The sequence below is a fragment of the Euwallacea fornicatus genome, chromosome 23 (genome assembly GCF_040115645.1).
Source record: "Euwallacea fornicatus isolate EFF26 chromosome 23, ASM4011564v1, whole genome shotgun sequence".
Lineage (NCBI taxonomy): Eukaryota > Metazoa > Arthropoda > Insecta > Coleoptera > Curculionidae > Euwallacea > Euwallacea fornicatus.
Window position 1 is genome coordinate 1,170,338 of NC_089563.1, and position 10,519 is coordinate 1,180,856.

Sequence of the window (10,519 nt, forward strand, 5' to 3'; positions counted from 1 at the left end):
TATCATAGTAGACACATGATAAGCCACCTTAGAAAACATAATGTTTCCTTTCTAAATATGATATGTCATAAAAGAAATACATTTTAATACCTCACTTGTATCCGAAGTTCCGTGTTCTTTCGATGACATAAAGTGTTCATCATGCATACTATCGTTATGTGACTCATTGAACTAATCACTTGAATCTTCACTATGACTTCAAGACGAACAATTGACGAGCGATCTCATAATTCTGGTAACCACTTTGGTATGACTTGTCACGTCGTAAAATGACAACTTTACAGATGTGTCAAAATGTAATAACTTGATTTGTCACTTGGTTGCGCCATCTGTAGTACAATAAATCAGTTTCTTTTACTATGGTCTGGCACCTTAATTGTTAGTAAAAGTATACGAATAAAACAAATTTTTGAGATTGTGCGGTTTATCATGTCATTGCAATAAGCCCTTCGATAGTTGAGGTTCCGGTTACGGGGCCCTGAAACATTTCGGATTGCTAAACCAGAGGACCAAAATGAATATTACCTCGGCCCGGATTGCGAAATGATGAATATTTGAGATGCACCGCCACTCCGCACGAAGACCGGTACTCGTAGGTGTAAACAAACTGGAAACAGTGGCGCCAACAAAGGGCGTTTAAAATTCAATTTTCTTGCCCATTTGTGGTGTTACATAGTTAAATGAAGTTATTCACAGTTTCACATGTACACTTTTCATAGGATTAATTGAATTATTACGAGTGTATTGATTTAGTAGGTGTGGCTTTTTAGAGGCCCTTTGAAAATAAAATAAATATGAATCGTACAGAGGCTAGTAGGGATTTTAGAAACGATTACTTACATGTGCAGTCTCAACGTCTCACTTGGAATATTTGTGACTGTTGAAAGAAAGAAAACAAGTATAATTAAGTATTGTAACAAGAAAAAGCGAAATAGGTAAATTATCATTGTTTACGATATATCGGGTTATTAAGGAAGAAAATATTATAGACCATAGCTTTAAAAGGAAAGGGACTTCTCGAAAATTTAAACAAATTGACTATAACGAACGATATGTTATTCAAAGAGTTATTTATAATTTTTATAAAGAAATACTGTACTTACTCTAGAAATGATTTGAGAAAAGCTAAAATACTGTCAAAATTTTAATTGCTTAACTATATTGCGAGATATTAAAAAAGACAGCGGCTTTAAATGTAAAAAATTTTTAATAAAATTATGGGAATGAAGTTATAACAAATAGTTGATTTGCGGGGGACTATTCAAGAAAAATTAGACAGGGTCGACAGTTAGAAAGATGTATAGTTTATTTAGATGAAACGTAGTTTATTCCCGAGTTGATTAAATGTAGCTGTGTAGTTAATTTAAAAAATTGTAGTTTAGGTATGTTCTAGAGGCTAACGATTCATTATTCTGTATGCTGGTAGTGAAAATTGATTTGCGCCAAAGGGTTTCTTCTTACCCATTAAAAATACAATCTAATCCTCTGATGATTACCACGGATACATGGCCGCTCAACCATTCCAAAAATGGATCACCGAACAATTACGGCCCAACATCACCCTTAGCTCAGTTATTGTAATGGAGAACGGTCTCGGTCACTAGTCAAGACCCCTAATAACAGTACAAAGAAACAGGATATAATCAACTTTATGAGGGACAAAAATGTACCTATTTCAGATAAAAAGACAGCAACAAAAAATTATTAGATACAATAAAGTCTTTAAATTTCAAAAAGGAGTATAAAGATATAATATTTTTGTTGTTACCTCCTTACTATTGCATTTTAATCCAATTGAAAATAATTTAAGGAAAAAAAGATTAAGATAGGTATACAGGGTGGGGCACCAAGAGCGCCTCGGGGTATTACGTCCTTATTAATAATTTGATCAAAAATTGTTTTTAGAGGTGTATGTAGGACCTTACAAGGTACATTTTAGAAATATTTTCACTTATACAGGGTGTATATAAAAAAAGATACATCTCAAACTTATGTTTTTTTTTAATGGGACATCCTATATTTTATTACATATTTGGAATTATAAGAAGAAAATAGTACAAGTTTTTATAACACACATTGGGTCTAAAACAATTGCTTCTCGAGAAATTTTAGAAAATATAAAAATGCAAGAGTTAAGAAAAATTATTTTTGCTAGGTGAAATGAGTTACTTGGCTATTATTTTTTTACTATTACTTCTTAAGTACAAACTAATCTTCAAGCTAGAATGAATTATTTATTAAACTGATATACAGAGTAAGGAAAAAGATTGGTCAAATTTTACTCCTTTATAATTTAGCATAACTTTCTTATTTCAAATGGAATATATACATTTTATGTATTACTTAGAATCACTAATTAATTCCCTTTCAATCGATACTATAGTGTTCTATACCTATCTTTTACCGTTTTCCCATAATATGAAATTTTATTTATAATAATTTTCAATAATAACATTAAATAATACAGCTGGGTTTAAGTTTGAAGGACAGTCGGAAGGATTGCAAAAAGTTTCAAATTTCATCCTTATCATATACAGTTACATCAAGAATTATATGAAACTGATTATCAAGCACGAATTGACTTTTGTCATTTTGTTTTGGAAAAGTGTGCACAAAATGACAATTTTTTGAATTGCCTTCTATTTTCGGATGAGTCGACTTTTCATAACAATGACTTAGAAAATAGGCATAATTTCCATTATTATGCTGATGAAAAGCCATTAGTTTTCCGCACAGTCGATCGACAGTATAGATGGTCCCTTAATGTGTGGGGTGGAATTTTAAATACTTCCGTTATAGGAGCTTACTTTTTTGAAGACAATTTAACTGGACAAGTGTTCAAAGACTTTATTGAAAATGGACTTGTAGAATTATTGGAAGAAATACATATAATATATAAATATATTTAATGTTATTATTGAAAATTAAATAAAATTTCATATTATGGGAAAACGGTAAAAGATAGGTATAGAACACTATGGTATCGATCGAAAGGGAATTAATTAGTGATTCTAAGTAATACATAAAAATGTATATATTCCATTTGAAATAAGAAAGTTATGCTAAATTATAAGAGAGTAAAATTTGACCAATCTTTTTCCTTACCCCGTATATCAATTTAGTAAATAATTCATTCTAGTTTGAAGATTAGTTTGTACTTAAGAAGTAATAGTAAAAAAATAATAGCTAAGTGACTCATTTCACCTAGCAAAAACAATTTTTCTTAACTCTTGCATTTTTATATTTTCTAAAATTTCTCGAGAAGCAATTGTTTTAGACCCAATGTGTGTCATAAAAACGTGTACTATTTTCTTCTTATAATTCCAAATATGTAATAAAATATAGGGTGTCCCATTAAAAAAAAAACATGTTTGAGATGTATCTTTTTTTACATACACCCTGTATAAGTGAAAATATTTTTAAAATGTACCTTGTAAGGTCCTACATACACCTCTAAAAACAATTTTCGATCAGATTATTAATAAGGACGTAATACCTCGAGGCGCTCTTGGTGCCCCACCCTGTATAATTCACCAACTTTGAGCAGCTGACAAACGAATTACACAACACAGTGTGAGAACACTGTGTAGCTCGTGTTGTACAAAAAGAAAACGAGTATCATATGTCATCTCCTGTTGATTCAATAAATATTTAGCCGAGCACCGATGGTGATTCCGCTAATGATGAGAATAATGAAATCCGTATTTAAGTCGAATTTAAAAAAATATATGCACCTACTAAATTTATTAGATGTGATAATTGAAAAAATATACTTTTGTTACGCCTATGTCTTGAATTTCTTTAACGTACACCGGTAAGAGGTTTTTTCGCAGTTGCGACTGATAATAAAAATATACATTATGACGAAGTTTTACCCCCCGGTGAACGTGATGCTGCGTAGTCGATCTCAAAACTAAACATTATTGTTTTCGTTTTACGTAAATGAAAACTTTAGCCGATCTGCACTCGTTTATGTAACAGACGATTGCCACAGAAACCGATTAAATCCAAACGATGTTACTTAGTTTGATATTTCAAAGAGGAACGCGCTCATGCACTGGAAATTGCAAAATAACGTAAATTGCTTTGTAAATAGTTGATTTGGATTTTTTTTCCTCAAACAAATTATTCCCAGCTTTCGAAAATCCACCCTTGCTTTAAACGCAGAAGCAAAATGTTTTATTGTAGTTAATGCTCGTGGAAACTAATACATTATTTAGAGGAACAGGGCTGTTTATTTCAACCCTTTCAATGCGGGCTCATTGTCTGACGCTTCATAATAAGGGAAACATTGAATTTAAAACAAAACCATGAACATGTCGGGTTTCGAGGGCAATTTTCACTTTGTCTCCGAGACACATATATTTAATTAATCATACTGTTCTCAACGAGTTATTATTCAATTTAGATGATGAATAATGGGACACGACGTCTGAAGACGCAGTTGCTAGTGGCAGCTTGGCTAAGGAAATCATATTGAAAACACTAATTTTGCTTAATTTGTACCTGAGGATTTTATCCCGTATAGCCGATTAACCACATACGTATATGTGCAGTTTCGAAAGAGCTGGGCTATAATACGCCAATGTAACAAACATGACATCATTCTCTGGCACCAACAGGCTGTTAATCGTATTATTTTAATTAAATGTTAGAAGATGGGTCATTAAACTTGGAGATGTACTAATAAATTTGTAAACCACAAGTCGTTGAACTGCCAGTGATCATTGGGTTTACCGGCGCGATCAAACATCAATACTTGGTTTAAGTAGGGGAAGTTATTAAAACTTCTAAAAATCATTTAATACTGAAGGGATTATTAAAAGTTGTCTGGGTGTAATAATTAAAACACGCAGTTCCACGTCAAGCAATGAATTTACTCGGAAATTCAAAGGCGCAATTTTTAAACTCATTTCAGGAGGAAACTTCGTGTAAAGCGCTTTCCGGGATAATCCCATTTGATGTGGAGGACTTATTTGTTGGCTTGACAGTCGAAGAGGTTCAAAATTTAATTTAATTCCATTTGCGACAGGAAATAGATGCAGTACAAGAATTTAGCTTTATTGAGTCCATACAGGGTGTGCAATTTAGTATCTAAACAAACGTCAAGGGGTGGACCTTTAAAGAGTTTCAAGGAAGGAAGTCCGAAATATTTAAATTGTAATTTTGACTTTGTTTTTAATTGTGTTTTCGGATGATAATGTGATGCTCCTGATGCGACTTTGCATAGTGGGAAAATTCATGCTGCGAACTCCAAATATTCATTAAATGTTTTGCTTGCCGGGCTCACATAGAAAATCACTAGTAAGCTAAGTTCCCTCTTGACTTTTCGATTCGAATTATCGATCATCGGACATACTACATAGTTTAGTTGCGTGTTAATCTCTTGACGACAACATACACGGCCTCCCGGATCACCTGACATGAATTTTTTAGATTATTTTTTGTAGGCACTTGAGTGCACAACATTTAAGAAACAGAATATGCGACTCGTATATACGAAAGAGTTCGCCACTCCGTGTTAAGGTGACTTTATGCACGTACTGCGGAAGACCGTGATAGTTTCCAACTATTGCATTTCATATCATAAACTCATAATGTTCACAACTACTTCCATTATCGGAAAAATAATTGACTTATCATTACTCAAACATTTACGGTCGTTCAGTCGTATGCAAGTTGTTATTTGAATAGCAAAAATTCAAATTTCAAACACGTCTGTCTCCACGACGACCGTTTTTTTGCGAGACGTGCCGCTAGTGTCTTTTCTCAAATATTTCCATTCCCAAGTCGACGCCTCTGGCTCTTCCATGTCAAGGTTAATTTATCAGATGATGCTCGAGTCTGACATAAGCGAATCGCTGATCGCAAACAGACACGAGCGTCATCGTCATGTTTTGTAAAAGCTCGAGTGAAATCAACGGCAGATGTGCAACAACATGCAAGTGAAAGGATGATGCGGCCGCAAAGTGAGCGTTTTGCGTAATCCGTTCATGATCGCGTTAGTAAAGTCTTAGATTGCCTCCCACAATGCGAAAGTAGGACGCCAATGGAGCTAAATGATGCGAAAAACGCGGTTATCGGTGCCGTGCCGATAGGCAGACCCAGTATATCACTGGTTGACTAATTACTGTCTTACTTAATAGCTCTTGTTAGAAGACTAAAGAATGCAAAATCGCATAGTAGATACGGGAATGGATTCAACTGATAAAACTAGAGCAGGTATATTTCCGCAAGAAGAATTCTCGGTAAATGAGGCATATAATCCGAGGTTTTTGAACCTGAAAAATAAAATCCTCGCGAGGCAACAAGATATTACGTACGCGTAATAATAATGGGACTCTATAGTCAGTCCTAAGCAACTCATCTCGGTAACGATTATCCTGTTCTGCTGATGGGGCATCGGCCCCGGTCATTGCTGCGACCTTCCAGATCAGTTTAGTGACCACTTAATAGAACTTTAACCTTTGTCTCTGTTCACGAACTTCGGCGAATCTATTTTTTTTTTTCAACCATCACATCCGCTTTTGTCCAATGCCGTTTACGCTCTGCTTGTTGCGCTAGCTCGTCATTATTAGATAACACTTAAGGCGGAAACAATTAGATATTAACATATTTGTATGTGGTACACGACCTACGTTTTATCCTACGTAAAAGCTGATATTAGAAACATTCGTGCGTGATAAGAACCCCTTTACCAACCAAGGGGCACCCTCAGCTAAGAGATAATTTCGATTTCGGGCAACCCTTCTTCAATAACGCGGCCTTCATTAAAACCTGTCCGAGTGGGGAGGAAAAATTCAAATTATAATTTTTGCTGCCCCCAGGAAATGAAAGTTCCGCGTTGCAAAGCCCTTAATGGGTAATTAAATTGCGAACGGTCTGACGTTTCGAGCCCTAATTGGACCCTTGCGAAAATGGTTTTGCTCGGCAAATGCCGATTGTCAGGTCGGCATTTGATAGAGGTGACGTTAGGACTCTTAATACATGATGTTCTAAAATGATGGTGTATAAAAGTGCATTTCGAAGGTTCCAGGATTTATGTAACACTGGATCAAGCAGAAAAACGAGCCCTCAAAAATTGGGGGTTAAAAAAAAAAAACGTTGTCCACTTTTTGTCACTTTTCCAAATGCGATCGCCGATATCATGGGAATGCCTGGAAAAAATTACTTGAAAGCTACCTCAAATTAATCATCTATAAAAGCTCTACAGGGTGCCTCAGAAACAATGATGCAAATGAGCACTGGGCGCTAGAGGATAAAGAAATTGAACGATCCTGCTAAACTTATTTTATGTAAAAGCTGCTTGTTTTTATTCTACAGAATTGCTTTCTGTAGTTTATTATGCCAAAATCAACATAATGACCCTTTGTTGTTTAATAAAATGTTGTTCACGGGTGAGGCAACATCTTTAAAGAGGGGCATATTTAATTGGGGAAACAACCGTTCTTAAAGTACAGAAAATCCCCATTTGAACATACCAAATAGAGCATCACTTTCGACGTGAAGTTTTAATTAATGTGTGGCGTAAACTTTCGGGAGATAAAATTTTGAAGTTCGTCGTACCTTTAATAAAACTGAATAGAGAACAGCATTTGAGCTTCTTGAGAAATGATTCTTCTCTAGTTTTGAGAATGTTTTTCTAGCTTGAAGGCAATGTTTTTACTTTACGCAAGATGGTATTCCTACTCATCCTAACTAGATATGTTAAAGTCTTCCATCTATACCTGTACATGTCAGGAAGTTTTCGAATATGAATTTTCCACGTCGACTAATTGGATGGGGTTGTGAGTATGTTTGGCTGTCGCGAAGTTATGATTTAAACCCATTCGACTCCTTTTTTTGATATTTTTTGATAGGTTAGCTTGCTTTTACTTGCTTTAATCTACATATCATGCGCCCCTAATTGTTCAACTCATATCCACGACTAAATTTCAATAATCGTGAAAGTAACTTTAGATCTTTAAACTGTAAGAGAATCAGTGGCTTAACTCGCTTATAAAGATAATTACGATTTTTTTAAATCGACATTTCAAGAGAGAAACGATTTTTGTCATAGTGGATATCTCGAAAATGTATGGAGCAATTACCTCACAACGACAATTCAAACTACTCATCTCCATGGCGGTGTATAAAACTACAAAAATCGAGATCTTCATAAAAAGTTGGAAACGAGGATAAGGAGAAACATTGCTCCATATGTTTTCGGAATATCCAAATTCAAACTTATCTGAAATTACGTAAACTTGCGCATCGGAATTGTTTTTTTTTATCGAACGGAATTGCTCTTTTATTGATATTCAGAAAGTTTCAGGTGAACTATTACTATTAAGATCTTTGGATTCTTAAAACTTACATGTGTTACCGTCGAAAAACTATTTTAAGAAATTACTGGAAGAGAATATGTGGTTTTTTCCCTGAAACGGCTTCGTATGGTAATGTTTGTCCATTTTGGAAAAATTCGCAAAAACGAAATTTCACTCGTCGTTCTTCAAAGAAAATAATAGGATGTGAGGTTGATCCATCATAGAAAGCAATGTTACGTAGTGTTTGCATGCCGTGTAAAGTCAATAAGAAAAACGTCGACTTAACTACATATTATAATTTCCTGCCAACAATAATTTCCTCTTACGAACGAATATATATTTTTTATGGGAAAAATTGACTCACAGATTCGCAAAAACCTACTTAGAAACTTAAAAGACGCGCCCCCACAAAAGCGCCTCGGAAAAAGATTTATCCCGGCCGTTCCAGATAAAATACATCCGATTTGAAATTGTAATGTGCCAGATCCTTCAGGATAAAATTTGATTTTAGCGGGCCGAATTGGAACCTTTTATATATGGTCATCCAACCATTCCTGCACCATTATAATGACATACGAAACATGGATGTTTCCATGATAGTTCCCCATTGTTCCTGCGACATATTTACGGAGCAACAAGCGTATTGCTCGTGGTTGAATGTGACCTCGGATTTTTGCAGATGATTATTATTGAAGCAGGAAGTCACGGAACGAGTCAACAACCGAGAACGTGCAAACCAGACGACAACGTCGTTGATGGGATTTTTTTATTTGTCCGAATTATAAATGTTACATATAAATTAGCTTTTATATACGAAATACACGTCGACGACCTCTACCTAAACGCACGGTATAATGCTAATTTGGAATTATCACGAAGAATCTTAATGAGCATGTTTTCTATGGTAACTTTTGTATTTTTCACATAATGGAGATCTTTGGCCACCTTGTATGGTGGGACAATAAAAAGTCGTCCCTGTTAATTGAAAGCAGACCTCATCTCGATAAAATGCGGGCCGTTTATTACGACAGAGCCACTAAGTGTGCGATAAAAGCATAAGGCGCCAAGCCTGATTGGAGTCCTAGAAGCAAAAAACGGCCAGAGGCATTTAAGGCAACATTTCTTCGTTGTTTCGTGTATGAAGGGTACACCAATATCGATACCTGTCGGTTAATATCAAATATATTGGCCTGGGAAGAATTCTCAAATACGATGAGTGAAAAATTAGGTTGAAGCATTTTTCCTCTTCGTCCGCAAACCTTTTCGTGAACACACAACAGCTAAATTATAATTTATTCATTAGGAAGCAACATTGCACCCACAGCCTAGTTAAAAGGCAAAATTTAACTTAAAGACTGTCAAACTTTATGAAATGACCCATAACGTGTGCTATTAGGATGCAGACCGTAAACAATATAAACAATAATATATTATTGTTTCAACAACGACGGGTTCGTTACTATTTTCGGTTGGCCCACATCCGGCCCTTTTATTAAGACTAGCCATAAGTGAAAAGCTCAACTATGTTCGTTTTGGAGAAATTCCGAGACGGTTTGCATCACAACGCTAATGAAGGGATGGAAGTTTTCCCCCAAGTAATCAAATTAAATCCACCGTGTTACCAGGGTTAGGCAAACAAAAGCTACAGGAGTAGTGGTGAATATTTAAAAGGGCATCGAATATCTGATACGTTTTGAGCCCCGGAGACCTCAGCTTTGACCCTCGCAAATATATACATATTATATAGGTAAATCCACGCGACCTTTTAAGGGCCGGTCTTTGGTTAAAAAAAATTATTTCCACCGAAAGCAAAAACATGTTCAGTTCCTGCAAATAAAAAGTTCCATCCCCTGTTTTGTTGCAAGCTTTTTCAGCCAATTATTCTAATGAGTTGCTCGAGTTTGCTGTTTGTTGATTTGCGCCGTTGAATATTGAAAACCTCAATCAACGAGGGGAATTTATTCCAGTTTTAATCGTGGAAACGTTAATCAGGGTAAAATAGTACTAAAATGGATAGCGAAGTGATAACTTGTCTGAGTAATAAACACTAAAACAGCAAATGCTTGGCGACAAAGGCTTAGCTAACCTCACAAATGTACATCTTTCCACCTTGTTCAAATCTTCCAAAAAACCTTGATAAAGATCATTTAGGGCTGAAGCAATCACGGTGAAGCTCTGAAAACTCACTAAAAACTCGACAATTTGAAGTGAGA

General features: G+C 35.2%; 1 protein-coding gene across 1 annotated transcript in view; it reads left to right on the forward strand.

Annotated features, from left to right (window-relative positions):
- brat (brain tumor) overlaps positions 1-10,519 on the forward strand; it is a 63,861-nt gene that overhangs the window by 8,132 nt on the left and 45,210 nt on the right. The gene's annotated exons all lie outside the window — the stretch shown is intronic.